The 17,406-nt window shown below is 43.8% G+C and overlaps 1 long non-coding RNA gene across 1 annotated transcript; it reads left to right on the forward strand.

The window, feature by feature from the left end:
- Window positions 1-8,153: 8,153 nt before the first annotated feature.
- On the forward strand, window positions 8,154-9,891 carry LOC118154811 (uncharacterized). The gene is made up of 2 exons (XR_004745073.3): window positions 8,154-8,280; window positions 9,158-9,891. It is a non-coding gene; the product is annotated as an uncharacterized LOC118154811 (long non-coding RNA).
- The last annotated feature ends 7,515 nt before the right edge of the window (window positions 9,892-17,406 follow it).

Here is a 17,406-nt window from a genome sequence, read left to right on the forward strand (position 1 = left end):
CTTAAGAGAATTAAAATAGTATAGTTTGTTATCTGCCACAATGGAATTAAACTAGAATAACAGAAAAATAATAGGAAAACCTCCAAACACTTGGAAATGAAACAACATATTTTCAGTAATTAATGAGTCAAAAAGGGAGACTCAAGGAAAATTTAAAAAATTATTGAACTAAATGAAAACTAAAATATAGCACATCAAAATTTGTGGGACACAGCCAAAGCAATGCTGAGAGAGAAATTTATAGCATTAAATGTATACATCAGAAAAGAGGAAAAGTTTCAAACTAATAATCTAAGCTCCCACCTCAAGAATCTAGAAAAGATGAGCAAACTAAACCCAAAGCAAATGGAAGGAAGGAAATAACAAAGATAAGAGTAGAGATGAACAAAATTGGAAACGAAAACAGTAGAGAAAATCAACGAAACAAATAACTTTGCTATATTTTAGTTTTCATTTAGTTCAATAATTTTTATTATTGAAATCATTATTTTATTATTGGATCATTATTGTGATTGAAATGTTCTTTAATTTTTCCCTGCCAATGTCAGTATTCTGGTTGTGACACTAATCTCAAAATAAAATGTATAATTAACAAAAATTATATTCAAACACAGGTAAATACATTATATTAAAAATAAAAGTACTGAATACTCAAAATTCATGACTTCCCAATTATTTTATTACTTTTACTATTGTCTATATTCTCAGTGTTATTTATGTCTGTTATATCTGTATGTTGGAAATATTCTATAATGATGTGCTGTGGCACATTTCTTCCCAATTCTGCATTCAGTGACATTACACTAATAGCTTGAAATTGGCTATTGTGGGAGTATTTACACCAGAGAAATCAGCAGATACTACAAATTAGGTCCTCCCCTTCTTTTTTTCGTAGATGGTTTTTAAACTTTCACTGGGACACCACTGCTTATAAGGTAGGGAATTTCTCAAACATAGGAAGTGGGTTTAGATACTGGGTGACTCCGCCTCCCAAAGAGCAAATGTCAATCAAAAAATGGATAATGTCTCAGATCAGTTATAGAGGAGGAAGAAGCTGGCTTTTCCTAAGGCTACTTCCTCTCTACCTCATTGCTTCCCTCATTTTATAGAAGGCCGTTGTGAACTGTGGTTGAAGCAGATGCTGGAGGAATGGAATCCTGGCCGTTTATAATCTCATTTCTTTGATATTCAGCATAGAAATGGCAGGATGGTAAAACTACAAAAAAAAAAAAAAAAAAAAAACCAAACAAAAAAAATGGAGCTTCGCGAATGCTCAGATCTCTTTTATACTTTTGCCCAGGCACTGCCATTTCTACTCTCTCTCCGTCAAATTTAGATCCTTTTGTTAGCATCCTGATCTAGGGACCTTTGCTCTTCTGCAAGCTTTTCCATCCCTTGCATATCGATTTGGCCATAAATGAGAAGGAAGCAGAAAGAGATGGACCTGTGGAACTGATGAACTATCCTATCCTATGTTACAGCTATGGTGATAGGTCCAAAGGTCAGGTCTGTATAGACAAGAGGACACATGGACATTGGTTATAAGGCATTCTCTTCACCCACTAGAGTTGCTAAACTGGCGTTGGCAGTATTCATGGTCCTTGCCTCACAGACAGGGAGGACCTCTCTGTAGCCAGAATGTGGCCAACACAGAACTGGGCAGAGATAAGAGACAGAGTCTTTTTCTTCATTTCATCCCCCCCGCCTTTTTTTTTTTTTTTTTTTTTTTGAGACGGAGTCTTGCTTGGCTTACTGCAAGATCTCCTGGGTTTAAATGATTCTTCTGCCTCAGCTTCCTGAGTAGCCGGGACTACAGGTGTGCACCACCATGACTGGCTAAGTTGTATGTTTAGTAGAGATGGGGTGTCACCATACTGGCCAGACTGGTCTTGAGCTCCTGATCTCGTGATCCGCCCATCTTAGCCTCCCAAAGTGCTGGAATTACAGATGTGAGCCACCACGCCCAGCCAGAGTCTTTTTTGGGCTGAGTCCCTGAGCCTTTGAGTTCCTGGTCCCTGCAGCTTGGCCTCCCTTGCTAAATTCCATTTTTGGTTTAAGCAAATTCCAGTTGAGTTATTTGGCACATGCAGCTGAAAAAAATTCAGAGAAACACACTCCATACAGAGCGCCCCTGGTCCGTACAGCCTCTCTTTCCTCCATTGGCTCCACTCTGGAGATTATAATTGTGATCTAAAACTTGCAGCTGCAACCTAAAACCATGGAACGCCTCCATTCTACCTAGAGATTTGGTTGACTTTTAAGGATAGGCTTCAGAGGTCCCCTGAGAAGGCTGCCTTTCTCTTCTGTGCTGCATCCAGACACAGAGTTAAGGCAGAGGCAGGGAAACAGCACGATTCTGCTGTTTTATAGCCTGAAAGAAACATTTGGACAGGAATGCACTTTTTTTCTTTTTCAGAATACAAGGAAACTCCAAAAATCAAGCCAAATGTTTTTGAGAAACATTTTGTGCAGTAAACGGATTGGGTGCTAAGACACCTCCGTCTTCGCTTCCCATAGTCCCTGATTTATTTTGGCATCAGAGTGTCTGCAGTGCTACCATTCAGCCACATGTTAATTTTTTGTCTACGCAAGGGTGTAAACTGCATATGGTTTATTTCAATTAGCCTAATTGTTTTTGGTATTTAATAGCTAATTGTCTTAATTAGCTTCCAAAGCACAACAATGCCGAGAACGGTAATGACTACATCTTATCCATATGGTTACAGAAGACAGATGACTCAATTTCCCATCCTCAGGCTGTGTGAGTCTCAGGAGGACAGGGCAGATGTGCAAGGAAGAAGATGGAAGTCCTCGAGAGAGCTGGCCCGGCCTTGAATGCAAAAACCTGAATATTAAGAATAAATGAGGAGGTGATGGACAGGGAAATAAAGCAGAAGAAAGAAGGATTTATAGAGGACTCAAGTCATCTATTTTCTTAATGTAGATACCATGCAGTGATGCTGGGTGAATAATAATAAGAATAACAACAAATTTCACAGTGCCAGCAGGCTGTATTGGCTCTGATCTGAAGAGGCGATGTTTGAAGACCAAATTGTGGGACCCTGAGAGTGAGAAATGCCCCGTGGTGCAATCAGTCTTAGGAATAGCTGGTAGCTGTCAAAGCCTGGGTGACATTTCTCTGGCAAATATGGCTCAGAAGTAGTTCATAGCTAGTGCCCAGCATATATTAGGAGCTTAATATATATTTTTAATCAGCAGCTGCCAGGAAATCCTGTGGGCTCAACCTTCAAAATCTATCTCTAACCTGACACTTAGTATCTCCTTTACTGCTGCATCCTGGTCTGATCCACCACTGTCTTTCACCTGGCTGCCTCTCCCAGCCTCCCAATTGGTCTCTTTCCATTTACCCTCAGCCCCTCTGTGTTTACTCTCAAAGCACAGCTAAAGGAATCCTTTAAAGGCAGAACTCATATTATACCTCTGCTCTTCTCAGAACCCTCTCATGGCTCCCAACTCACTTGGGATAAAAGCTGGAGTCCTTGGAATGACCAACAAAGTCCTTCCCTATTTTCTTGTGCCTTTCTGAGTTAATCTCCCACTTAGTTCCCTCACCTGTTCATGCTTTAGGGCTGCACTACCTGATTCATTTCCACTAGCCACATGCAGCTACTTAAATTCAACTAAAATTAAAAGTTGAAGGCTGGTGTGGAAGCTCACGCCTGTAATCCCAGCATTTTGGGAGTCCAAGGTGGGAGGATTGGTTGAACCCAGGAGTTCGAGACCAACCTGGGCAACTGTATTAGTCCATTTTCACGCTACTGTAAAGAACTATCTGAGGCTGGTTAATTTTTGAAGGAAAGAGGTTTAATTGATTCACAGTTCTGCATGGCTGGGGAAGCCTCAGGAGACTTACAATCATGGTGGAAGGCGAAGAGGCAAGCACCTTCTTCACAAGGCAGCCAGAAAAAGAGAGTGAGGGGGGAACTGCCAAACACTTTTAAAGCATCAGATCTCATGAGAACTCACTATCATGAGGACAGCATGAGGGAAACCACCCCAAGATTCGATCACCTCCCACCAGGTCCCTCTCTTGACACATGGGGATTACAACTGGAGATGAGATTTGGATGAGGACACAGAGCCAAACCATATCCGCAAGACTCTGTCTCTACAAAAACTTTTAAAATTAGCTGAGTGTGGTGGTGTGTGCCTGTGGTCCTAGCAACCTCTTGCCTTCATAAAGGTGGGAGGGGAGGCTGAGGTGGGAGGATCATCTGAGCTCAGGGATTTGAGGCTGCAGTGAGCCATGATTGTACCACTGCATTCTAGCCTGGGTGACAGAGCAAAACCCTTTCTTGAAAGAAAGAAAGAAAGAAAGAAAGAAAGAAAGAAAGAAAGGAAGAAAGAGAAAGAAAAAAGAAAGTTGATTCCCTCAGTTGCACTGGCCATGCTTTAAATGTTCAATTGCCACAGGAGACCAGTAGCTATTGTATTGCACAGCACAGGTAGAAAACATCATCCCAGAAAGTTCCATCGCGCAGTGACGCTTTAAGGACTTTAAACTATCTGGCGAGCTCTTTCCAAAGATAGCCGCTTGGCAAACTCTCTCAACTCCCAAATCTTTGTTCAAATGTCACCATTTCCAGGAGGCCCACACTGATCACTCAATTTAAGCCCAGCTCCCCACTGCAAGCATTCCTGCTCCCTTGCTCTGCTCACTTTTTTTCTATAGCACTTAACAGATTACAGTGTCTTATACAATATAATCATTTATTACACTCCCTGGTTACTATCAGACTCCCCCACCCTGTGAAAATGTATACTCCACGAATTGAGGGTTTTTTGGGTCCATTAGTGCCTGGCACAGAGTGGGCACTTGCCAAACATTGTCAGAAGAGTTAGTTAATGGATCAACACATTTGTTGGGCACCTGCTAAGTTCCAAGCTTTTTGCTAGACACTGGGGATACACAGAAAAACTAAAGAGAAATTGTTCCCACCTTTAGGAGTGTCTATTCTAGTGGGAGAAACAAGTAAACAAGTACCTAACACAAATTTTGGAAAGTCCTCTGAAAGAAACAAATAAGGAGAAGTAGAGAAGTGTGTGTGTGAGTGTGTGTATGTGTGGGGGGGCTGGGTAGGGAGGCTCTGATGAAGTCGAGCAAGCTTTGTAAGGAAAGTACAAGTACTGAAGAGTATTCCAGAGGAAATACTCTGTGTGGGGAGACCCTGATGCAGGCAGGAACACATGCATGGATAAGGGGATGTTGCTCAGAGATGACTGGTGAATCAGAATCATCACAGATCAGTCGCCAAGTGGGGGCTGCCTTTTATGGCAGTGCTGCTTGAACTGTAGTCTTGAATGGGCAGCATTATGTCATCTGGGATCTTGTTAGAAATGCAAATTCATAAGCCAATTGCAGCCCTGAGAATCTGTGTTTTCCCGAGCCCTCTGGATAATTCTGATGCGCCGTGTTCTAGAGCCCTGTATCCCTCTATAGAATCTAAGCACATGGTGATCACCCCGTTAACTATTGCTTGAATGAGTAAATGAATGAATGAATAAACGAGTAAATGAAGGGACAAGTATAAACCCACTCCCTGCCACTGTCCCCCATGCTTGTTCTCCTTCACGTTCCCATTCTTTGAAGCTCAGATGTCATTAGCATGAACACAAAGCCATACTTTCTTTGTTGAGCCAGAGGACAATCACTAAGTGCAAGAATGAAGAAAGAAATACCTGCGTGTCACAGGAATTAAGAGATATGAAAGGAGGGTGAAAGGCATTTCTGATGGGGGAAAGCAAAGGCTGAGGCTGGGAGGAGCATAGCTTACCCCGGGGAGAGAAAGAGGTGCTCAACTAGAAAAGGCTGTTTGTGTGAGAGGAAGTGGGGAGTACTCTGGAAGGTGGAGTAGTTAATGCCGGGACAAGTCTCTACTGTTGGTATAGGAAATACAAAGTAGGCGAGCGGAGCTGGTCTCTGAATGCTTTTAAGAAAGATAGTGTTATCACCTGCAAGCTATTGGAGTGATAAAACATAAAGTGGGCTTGGCATTGTGTAAAGCAGCCGTCCCCAACCTTTTTGGCACCAGCGACCAGTTTTGCGGAAGACAATTTTTCCACGGATGGGGGAATGGTTTCTGGATGAAACTGTTCCACCTCAGATCATCAGGCATTCGTTAGATTCTGATAAGGAGCATGCAACCTAGATCCCTCACATGCACAGTTCACAATAGGGTTTTTGCTCCTAGGAGAATCTGCTGTCGCCACTGATCTGACAGGAGGCGGAGCTCAGGCTGTAATGCTCCTGGCCTGAGCTCCTGGCTCACCTTCCTAACAGGTCTCGGAGGGAGAACCGGTACTAGTTCTTGCCCTGGGAGTTGGGGACCCGTGCTGTAAAGAATATCTTAGCTGTGCATTTCGTGTTTGACAAAGCAGGGAGATACTGTGACCCGCTAGTGCTTTCTGTGTGCCACACCCTGGTCTAAGTATTTTACATGCACAATGCTCATTTGATCCTCACAATCCAATGAGACACCTACTCTGTATTACTTGACCAAGGACAGGATTGTGGCACGGAGAGGCTAAGTAACTGGCCTAAGATCACCCAGCCAATAAGTGGTAGAGCCCATATTGAACCCGGGCAGTCTGGTTGCCCTATACCAGGCTGCCTCGACTATCCTGAGTCTAAAAGACCTTGGGGAGCAGTTCTCTGCCTTGCTCCTCACCTGTCCTGGTGGAGGCCCTCATGGTTCTTCCTTCCCGGCTCTTCTTTCTCTCCTCTGGTTCTGTCCTCTCCACGGGTCCCATCGCTCTTTCCTTTACCTCATGGTTTCTGTGGTTAGTGTGTCAGCCAGTTAGTGTCGGCAGGTGTGTTAGTCTGTTTTTATGCTGCCGACAAAGGCATATCTGAGACAGGAAAGAAAAAGAGGTTTAATTGGCCTTATAGTTCCACTTGGCTGGGGAGGCCTCAGAATCACAGTGGGAGGTAAAAGGCACTTTTAATATGGTGTTGGCAAGAGAGAATGAGGAGGAAGCAAAAGCAGAAACCCTAGATAAACCCATCAGATCTCAAGAGACTTATTCCCTATCATAAGAATAGCATGGGAAAGACTGGCCGCCATGATTGAATTACCTCCCCCTGGGTCCCTCCCACAACACGTGGGAGTTCTGGGAGACATAATTCAAGTTGAGATTTTGGTGGGGACACAGGCTAACTATATCAGCAGGAAAACCTCATGTTGTGCAAAAGGAGGAGGGAGCTATGGGCATAGTCCCAGGTCTGACAGGGTAGACTCAAATTTTGTGGAGCCTGAAGTTCATACTTAAAGGTCTTCTTTAAGAAAAAGCAAACAAAAATGTCTTATTGCTGCAAATTTTACAAAACCATTGACCAGGTGAGTCATGCCTCACCCTACCCAGGGTTCAGGAGGGGGCCTCATTAGCTTCTCAGAAAACCTAACCTGCCTCTGGGCCTGGGCCTGGCTATTCTAGTCACCCAGGAGGGAAAAGTCTATAGGACAAGCGTCTCTCTTGCTAATCCTGAGCCCCACCCAAAGCAAAAGTCGAGCGCATTAGGCTGGGTGCAGTGGCTCACGCCTGTAATCCCAGCACTTTGGGAGGCCAAGGTGAGAGAATCATTTGAGGTCAGGAGTTCAAGACCAGCCTGGCCCACATGGCAAAACCTTGCCTCTACTAAAAATACAGAAGTTAACAGGTGTGGTGGTGCATGTCTGTAATCCCAGCTACTTGGGAGGCTGAGGCACAAGAATTGCTTGAACACGGGGAGTGGAGGTTGCAGTGAGCCAAGTTCACACCAGCCTGGGTGACAGAGCAAGACTCTGTGTAAAAAACAAACAACAACAACAAAAAAACATATGCTCCTGGAATCTCTTTTTGCCTCCCACCAAAGCCTTGGGGTGGCCCTTTTATCACTGTAGCTTGGAAAGGGCAAGAAAACTCCATCTGCCTCATTTAGGAAAGTAGTCGTTTATTAAAGCGCAAGGTGGTGGGTGGAGGGCTCTGGAGTGTTTGAATCCAGTTAGGACCCCCACTGCTGTAAATTGAGACGTGTGAACTGCCTGCCGAAAGAGGAGCTGGCGTTTTCCTGGCTGGGCTCCAGGGGACAGGCTGTCATCAGCTTCAGTGAACGATCCCAGCTCCTTTCCCTTTGCTGGCTTCGTACTTATTTTAGTCTGTTCTGCGTGCATTTCGTAAATAAGGTTCAATCAAGGAGTGACCTGGCTTCTGCCTCAGCAAACAAAGCCTGGGTGACATCGAGACTCTGTGTTAAAAAAAAAAAATTGGATTTTTTAAATGGTAAGTAATTTATTAGTTCAGAACTAAATATGAGCTTCTGTAAACAGGTCTTTCCCCAGATCACCATTTGGGCTAGCAGGGCGAGCATGCCAGAAGTGGGTTTTAGCCAGTCTTTAAGAGGGAACACAATCAGGGTGGCTTTAGAAACATTAATTGGGAGGTTTCATAGGATAGCTTCAGCCAGGAGGGGCAGAGAGACGAATCAGGTGGTGGAGGAGAAACCTGAGGGTGAGGGGATGAGGGTGAAGTGGGGGAGTCATGGGTGGGGAGAGGGGACTCAAGCCCATGTGTTTTCTTTTTTTTCCCCCTTTTTATTGCATTTTAAGTTTTGGGGTACAACCCATGCATTTTCTATCATCATGACCTTCTAGCTTTTTTTTTTTTTAAATGAGATGGAGTCTTGCTCCATCGCCAGGCTGGAGCACAGTGGGGCGATCTCGGCTCACTGCAACCTCCACTTCCTGGGTTCAGGTGATTCTCCTGCCTTAGCCCCCTGAGTAGCTGGGGCTACAGGCACTCACCACCATGCCCAGCTAATTTTTGTATTTTTAGTAGAGATGGAGTTTCACCATGTTGGCCAGGATGGTCTCGATCTTCTGACCTTGTGATCCGCCCACCTCAGCCTCCCAAAGTGCTGGGATTACAGGTATTAGCCATCTCACCCGGCATAACCCCCTAGGTTTTAATGAATGAATGTGCCACTTCAAAGGGGGTGATGATGTATGGTCCCAGCCTGGCTGCTGTCAGCTTCACTGTGTGGTTGTCAACTTACACTGCCAACTTCACCAGGATTCTCCAGGGGCTAACACAGGCATTAAAAGCACTCACTTGATATTCAAATATTCCCTTTTTCCATTTTCTTCTCCCTCTGCCTCAGAGGAGATTGACTGTAAATGGCAACTTCACAGACCGTCCTGAGTTGCACATTGAAGCGAAGCCAGCAGTCCTGGGATTTACAATCATAACCTCTTGGAACTGAACTATTAACGAATCCAAACACGAGTATATTAAGTCACCAACCCTGGCTTGAGCAATTACCGACGTCTCCTCTTCAGTCAATAATTCTAAAAATGGTTTGAACTGCTGCTTCTTTAATCAGATCTCAAGCTTGGAGAGGCTGCGTCTCCCTTTTCCCTGAAGATATTGCAGGAGCCGGAGTGAGATGTCTCCCTTACCCCCTCCGCCCCAGGAATCATGTGACTAGTTTGAAGTCTGAAGATGGAGAGGCTGAAAATTAAGTGTTAAATGATCAAGTTTCTTGAAATGTGTCCAGTCTTTTAAGAAGTACCATGTTGGCCAGGTGTGGTGGCACACACCCATAATCCCAGCACTTTAGGAGTCTGAGGCAAGAGGATTGCTTGAGTCCAGGAGTTCAAGACCAGCTTGGGCAATAGAGTGAGAATTTAGTGCCACAATTTTTTTTTTTTTTAATTATCCAGGCATGGTGGCGTGTGTCTGTAGTCTCAGCTACTTGGGAGGCTGAGGCTGAGGTGGGAGGATGGCCTGAGCTTGGGAGGTCAAGGCTGCAGTGAGCTGTGATCACGCCTCTGCACTCCAGCCTGGATGACAGGGTGAGAAATTGTCTTAAAAAAAAAAAAAAAGAAAGAAAAACCACGTTATTTGAACAAGAAGAAGCAGAAGCAGCAGAGCAACAGGCAGAGTTCACCTAGAAACTGAGATGATAAGTGAGTTGTAAAAGAAATACTTGTTGAAGGTAACAAGTTAATAAGGCAGACAGACCTTGAGGGCAGGATTTGTTCTGATCCAGGTCACGGTGCAGTGAATACTGGTCCTGACTCTGAATGTATGAGCCTGGCCTGGCACATCTCCCTTCTGAGTCAGGCTGCTCTTGATCAGTGGCTGCTGAAGAGTCAGGGCGGGGGTTGGAGGTGATGGATGCACAACGTTAAGCAACATCATGAGAAAGGGATTCTTTCCTTCTTCAGGCAGGGTCTGGCTCTGTTGCCCAGGCTGGAGTGCAGTGGCTCAATGTCAGTTCATTGCAACTTCTGCTTCCTGGGTTCAAGCAATTCTCCTGCCTTAGCCTCCTGAGTAGCTGGGATTCCAGGTACCTGCCACCAAGCCCGGCTAATTTTTGTATTTTTAGTATAGATGGGTTTCATCATGTTGGCCAGGCTGGTCTCAAACTCCTGGGCTCAAGTGGTCCGTCTGCCTCAGCCTCAGTCTCCCAAGTAGTTGGTATTTATTACAGGCATGAGCCACTGTGCCCAGCCAATGTTTGGTGCCAGACTGGCTGGGCTTGAATCCTGGCCTTACCATCTACTATGTAAGTGACTATGGGCAAGTTACTTAATCTCTCTGTGCCTCAGTTTCCACATTTCTCAAGGTGATAAGATTGATACCTGCTGTTTGGGGTTGTTGTGAGAGCTGTGCCTGGCACAGAGTTCTGTGTAAATGTTTCTTGTTAATGATGATGAATTCACTTTTAATTCTGATTTAATAAAGAGAAGGTCTCAGCTTGGTCCTAATGTTTCAACAACCTCTCTTGGCACTTGCTAATCTCCTTTTAACAGAGAACAGGGATTAATTTGTGAGTTTTTCATTATATTTATTTTATGGGTTATCTCATATTTTGGACTTATATGGCAAGTGAAATTGGTTTTCCCTTTTATAACAGTGACATAAAGTTGTTTTTAGAAAGTAACTTTATTTGAATACAGTGTGAGTTGACTTAAGCAAAAAGTATTAAGAAAATTATAAATGTAAGTGTGATATGACAAAGGCAAAAATTCTGAAGGTGGGACCCAGGTGACAGAAGTTTGGGAAGCAGTAGACTTGGAATCTCCGTGCAAGCGTCTTTCAAATGAGGATACTCCTGGGCATTTCTTTCTTTCTTTTTCTTTTTTTTTTTTTTTTTGAGATGGAGTCTTGCTCTGTCGTCCAGGTTGGAGTGCAAATGGCATGATCTGGCCCACTGCAACCTCTGCCTCCTGGGTTCAAACAATTCTCCTGCCTCAGCCTCCTGAGTAGCTAGGACTACAGGTGCCCACCACCACTCCCGGCCGATGTTTTGTATTTTTAGTAGAGACGGGGCTTCACTGCCTTAGCTGGGATGGTCTTGATCTCCTGACCTCGTGATCTACCTGCCTCAGCCTCCCAAAGTGCTGGGATTACAGGCGTGAGGCACGGTGCCCGGCACCCCTGGGCATTTTTATATTCAGGAGGAAGATTCAGCAAGAAGCGTCTTCTGGCTTCCGCCTGCTTCCTTTTGCTCTTCCATCTGTATATGGCCACAGAGATGAGTCACTGGATAAGTTCAGTGACTGCCCCATACCATGGCCACACCCTCCCTTTCCCCATGATACTGCAACCCTCTGACTCTGGGATGGGGTTCCCAGAAGAAACAGGCAGACTGGTTTTTTTTTTGAGATGGAGTTTCACTCTTGTTACCCAGGCTGGAGTGCAATGGCACGATATCAGCTCACCGCAACCTCCGCCTCCTGGGTTCAAGCAATTCTCCTGCCTCAGCCTCCTGAGTAGCTGGGATTACAGGCATGCACCACCATGCCCAGCGAATTTTTGTATTTTTAGTAGAGACGGGGTTTCACCTTGTTGACCAGGATGGTCTTGATCTTTTGACCTCATGTTCCATCCGCCTCGGCTTCCCAAAGTGCTGGGATTATAGGTGTGAGCCACCGCGCCCGGCCCAGGCAGACTCTTCATGTGCATGGCATCTGGGGAGTCACATGACAACCGAGCAATTTAGATCATTTAGACCCATTGTAGACAAAGGATGCAGTTTTGGTTAAGCCTGAACCCATCGCTTCCCTTTCCAGGCACCAGATTCCTTCACGCCTCCTGAATGAGAAAGAAAGCAGGTCTGCCAAGTCTCAGGAAGGCAAAACGAACATCAATAGCTATTTCTATAGAGGGAGGAGACTGGGTGAAATTAGATGACAGCATAAGGACCTGAAGAACATGTTTTTAGGCATCATGGGCAAATAAACAGAAAAAGATGGAAATGTTAAATTCTGAACATTTTAAGCTGAGTAATTACAGAGAAACAGGTTTGGGGCCCATGTAAGGAAGATTTGGGTAGCATAAGCCATAAATTCGTGGATCATATGGGTGGTTGAAATAAAGGCCTTTAACGAGACCCCCAGTCAGAGAATCTGTTTCTACAGTTCTGGATCTCGGGCCTCCAATTTCAGCTTTCCACGGGAAGCCATCCAAGGGCGGTTTGTCCAGCTCTGAACTAGGCCTGTCTGAGGACAGGTAGGCTGCGATCTCCACCAGAATGTCCTTCTTTTCTCCATATCCCTCCCTATTTGCACCTTTGGTATTCCTATTACATCGGTCCCTGGGTGAGAAACCTTTTGGGCTACAGTTCAATTTCCCTTCTCTTTCATTTCTTCTCCAGACAGTTACTGACTCCTCAAATGTTTTCTGTGTGATTACTGTGAGTTCAGTGCCTTTCTGTTCTCATTCACACTGCCCTCTTCTTCAGTAAATATCAAGTGCCTGAGGCGTGTTGGAGCTAGACTTGTGTCACCTCATGCCAGAATCCTTGATTTGGAGCCCCCATAGGGTTAAGTGTAATCAGTGCTCAGGAGGTATTTACTGAATTGATATAAGGGTGTCTCAGTCTTCTCTGTCCTGTTGCAGACGTTTTTCTTGGCTTTGTGGGACGGCAAAGCTCTCATGAAACCCTGGTCTAGTGGGAATCCCTAGAACTTCCCTGAAACTGACATCCTCATCAGGCCTGGGGATCCACTCCTAGCCCTTCCCTGTCTTCCTAAAAAATTCTAAATTGGGAGGATGAGAGGAGAGCTGGACAGCTGTGGACTTTAATTCACTGAGTGCCCAGATGGCTAAATACGCGAAGGTATGAATCTGCAGCAGCTGAGGAGTGAAGTTATTGTGGGCTCACCCAAGATGCTTTGCCTTAACTCTTTGATTTTTCAAGGTAATCTAGCGCGTTTTTTTTTTTTTCTTTAATCAGTTGGCTTTTCAGATAATCTTTTTCCATTGGGAGGATATAAGTATTTTTAGTACTAAAGGTAATTGACAAATCATATGGAAATATTGATGTATCCAAATTCAATCCGTGTATGAAGAAATACCTTCATGTAAACGGGGTGATTTATTCTAGATAGATATATTTATTTCTTGCTCATTGAATACGTAATCAGACCAATAATGCTGTGAGTGCACATTTGAGTTAAGGGGAAGAAGCCTCTTAACTTTCCATGATACAGCTTTCACTAGAATCCCCTCATGGTAAATACTTTTATTCTAGAATAATATGCCTTAGTGTTTATGAAAAGATTTCTTATTCAACAGTAAAATGCTTGTATTATTTTGATTACATTCTTAGTCCTTGGTAATTGTCTCATTTTTCTTTCATAAGAGGGACTCAGACACCTAACACAATTGTACCTCGACACCAATTCAGCTCATTATGAAGAATTCTGCCGATAGAATTCAGTGAGTTGTGACTATCTTATTTGCCCACGTTTAGTTTTCTCAAATCGTCTGTAATTCATAGGTAGCACAGATGTTCCCAACTGCTGGAAAATGAAGCTTGAAGTTCAGGCAGATAAGGAGAAAAATATCTAATTCAAATTCCAAGAATTATTTGACCTAAATCAATTTCAACTTGAGAAAATGGGGTCAACTCTCTGTACCCCACAAGAATCACCCTGGTGATTAAAAAGTAAATGTTGAAGAATTAAATTATGTTGCTGTTCAGCTTTCATATGCACACTTAGGAAAAAAAGCCAGAGCATCAAAGGCTGTTGGAATAACTCAATTTAGTGATGGTGGCAGAGCGCTGCTGAAAAAGAGCTTTCTAGGCAGTGAGCTTTGCTCGGGGGAACTGCTGCACACTTCAATTTGTATCTGAGAGAAAAGGAGAGGTCTTTCAGATGAATAATTTTATGACTTTCAACCACACACATACAGCTTGAATATCAAATTATTTTAAATGAGAACTTCAAAAAGATCCACCTGTCAAATGAGTAAAAAGCCCCAAACAGTTGCCTAACAGAACAAAGAGATTTGGATTCAAATGCCAGAGATGGGACGAAGTGGGACTGTATTGTGCTAGCCTCCCCAAGACACATGTACAAGGTAGAGTTTGCCCTCTGATGGATGTGGGGTTTCTTCATCCACTTGGGCTGCTATGACAAGATACTTTGGGATGAGTAATTTATAAACAACAGAAATTTATTGCCCACAGTTCTGGAGGCTGAGAAATCTAAGATCAATGGAAGGGGTAAACAGATTCTTTGTATCTCTCTCTCTCTCTCTTTTTTTTTTTAATATCTCTATTGCCCAGGCTGGAGTGCAGTGGCGTGATCTGGCTCACTGCAACCTATGCCCACTGGGTTCAAGAATTTCTGCCTCAGCCTCCTGAGTAGCTGGGATTATAGGCATTTGCCACCATACCTGTTTAATTTTTTTTGTATTTTTAGTAGATAGGGGTTTCACCATATTGGCCAGACTGGTCTTGAACTCCTAACCTTGTGATCTGCCCGCCTCAGCCTCCCAAAGTGCTGGGATTACAGGTGTGAGCCACGGCACCTGGCCTTCTCATACCTCTTTTATAAGGCCACTAATCCCATCCATAAGAGCTCTGCCTTCATGACTTAATCACCCCCTAAACAGGCCCCATCTGTTTACACATCACATTGTCAATTAAGTTTCAACATATGAATTTTGCAGGGACCCATTCAGACTATAACAGGGGGCATTAAGTCTCAGGATTTCAAAGATCATCAAATCCAACCCTGTTTCGAAAGTGAAAACACAGAGGCCAGAACACAGGTGTCCTGCCAGCTGCAGGACCCCACCCCACTCAGTGAGTCTAGACACGTTCCACGTTAGCATTCTCTGAGTAGCATGGAGAAAAATTAGTGATTGATAAACTGCTCTGGTCTGTGGGACTAATGAAAGACAATGATTTATGTGTCACTCTTCCTAGATGATATTTGCATTTTAAAGGAGGGCTTCAATACCTTCAGCTCAAAGGAATGAGCTAAGGTAAGGATTTTCAGGCAACTGAATCAGGTTGAGAAATTCCTCTCCTATCGTCCCCTCATATGTTTCGTATCAAACAAGCAGATGTGTATATATCAAGGTATCTACTGAGTGATGTGGAGAAAGGACTGCTGTGGACTGCAAGATTCTAATTCTTGTCCTGTTCTCATTTAAAGCAACCTGAGTATGATTCATCCACATAATCCAAAACAAGTTGTATCCCTAAAGCTACTGAAATACAATTTTTAAAAAACCAATTTGATATTCAAGCAGTATGTGTATAGTTGAAAGTCATACAATTATTCCTTTGAAAGGGTCTGCTACCTAATGAACCACATGCGACCTGGGTGTCTGATGTGGTTTTGCTGTGTTCCCACCTAAGTCTCATCTCAAATTATAATCCCCAGATGTCAGGGAAGAGACCTAATGGGGGAGGTGATTGGATCATGGGCGCTGATTTCCCATGCTGTTCTCGTGATAGTGAGTGAGTTCTCACGAGATCTGATGGTTTAAAAGTGTGGCACTTCTGCCTTGCTCTTTCTCTCCTGACGCCTTGTGAAAAGGCACCTGCGTCCTCTTTGCCTTCCTTCATAATTGTAAGTTTTCTAAGGCCTCCCTGGCCTTGAGGAACTGTGAGTCAACTAAACCTCTTTTCTTTATAAATTACCCAGTCCCAGGTAGTTTTTTATAGCAGTGTGGGAACGGACTAATACAATATCCAAGTTGATCATCAGGAAGCTAGGCACAGGGATATTTGCCCCAGGTTTCTTCTCTCTCAGGGAAGTCAGGGGCAAGGTATAGGCTCATGAAAGTGCAGATGCGCTGTGAACTGGGATCTGAGATGGGGGTTCTGATTTTCATCAGCTGGGATGGGGTTCTGCTTCTGCCAACAGCAATGCCTCTGCTGCCCAGTAGCCATCTTGGCTGGCTTGCTCAGTGTCCAGTCTGCCCCGAAATCTTGGGGGCCTGGAGTGCAACATGACTCCAGGGGAGGACGGGTGCCTCAGAGATTTGTGGTGGTCATGCAGGTCAGTTCCTCCCAACTAGTGCCCAGATCATGGGCCCCCGGGAAAGCACCTGCAGCCCTTCTCTCGCTGGTCCAAGAAAAATGACAGGTTTTGTCTTTCTGACTCTTTTCCATGCTTCTCTTTTATCTGGTTCCTCTGATCTCTATTCTCCAGTACCATATGTCTAGTCTCTCACTCTGCCTTATCATCTGCTGGTCTTTAAAAATTTATATAAAACCTCATTAGAATTAAAAAAATTTTCTTCTGGGTGTGGTGGTGCATGCCTGTAATCCCAGCACTTTGGGAGGCGGAGTTGGGAAAATTGCTTGAGCCCAGGAATTCTAGACCAGCCTGGGCAACATGGCAAAACCCTGTCTCTACAAAAAAATACAAAAATTACCTGGGCATGGTGGCATGCACATATAGTATAGTCCAAGCTATGCAGGAGGCTGAGGTAGGAGGATCACTTGATTCCAGGAAGTCAAGGCTGCAGTGAGCTGAGATCATGCCTCTGCACTCCAGCCTGGGTGACAAAGTAAGACCCTGCCTCGAAAAAAAAAATTATTCTTTTTCTGCATATAGTACTGTACATTTCTTATTAGGTGTATCTGTAGCATTTTGGTTTATTTGTACTTTTTTGTATTGCTACCTTTTTTTTTTTTTTTTTGAGATAGAGTCTTGCTCCATTGCCCAGTCTGGAGTACAGTGGTGTGATCTTGGTTCATTGCCACTGCTGCCTCCTGTGTTCAAGTGATTCTCTTTTTTTTTTTTTTTTTTTTTTTTTTTAGGGAAAAAGAGAAAAAGAAGGGGAAAAAAAGAAAAAGAGGGAAAAAGGAATATTACTTCATTCCTAAAATGGGTTTCAATAATGGCCGATCAATATTTTGAGTGTTTAAAGTGGTTAATGCATATTTTATGTGTTTAAAATGGAGACCTCTGTTGTGTTTATTTGTTCTGGTTCTGAGTTCAAGTCCTGGATATCTTATCAATTTGTTGTCTCGTTGAATCTAAATCTCATTATGTGTCTTATGTATCTGGGTGTTAAGATCTCTTATTGTTGTATTAATCCTTTTACCCTTGCATCCTTGTAGCTTTGAAATCTATTTTATTAAGTGTG

This window comes from Callithrix jacchus, chromosome 6 (genome assembly GCF_049354715.1).
Source record: "Callithrix jacchus isolate 240 chromosome 6, calJac240_pri, whole genome shotgun sequence".
In the NCBI taxonomy this organism is placed as follows: domain Eukaryota; kingdom Metazoa; phylum Chordata; class Mammalia; order Primates; family Cebidae; genus Callithrix; species Callithrix jacchus.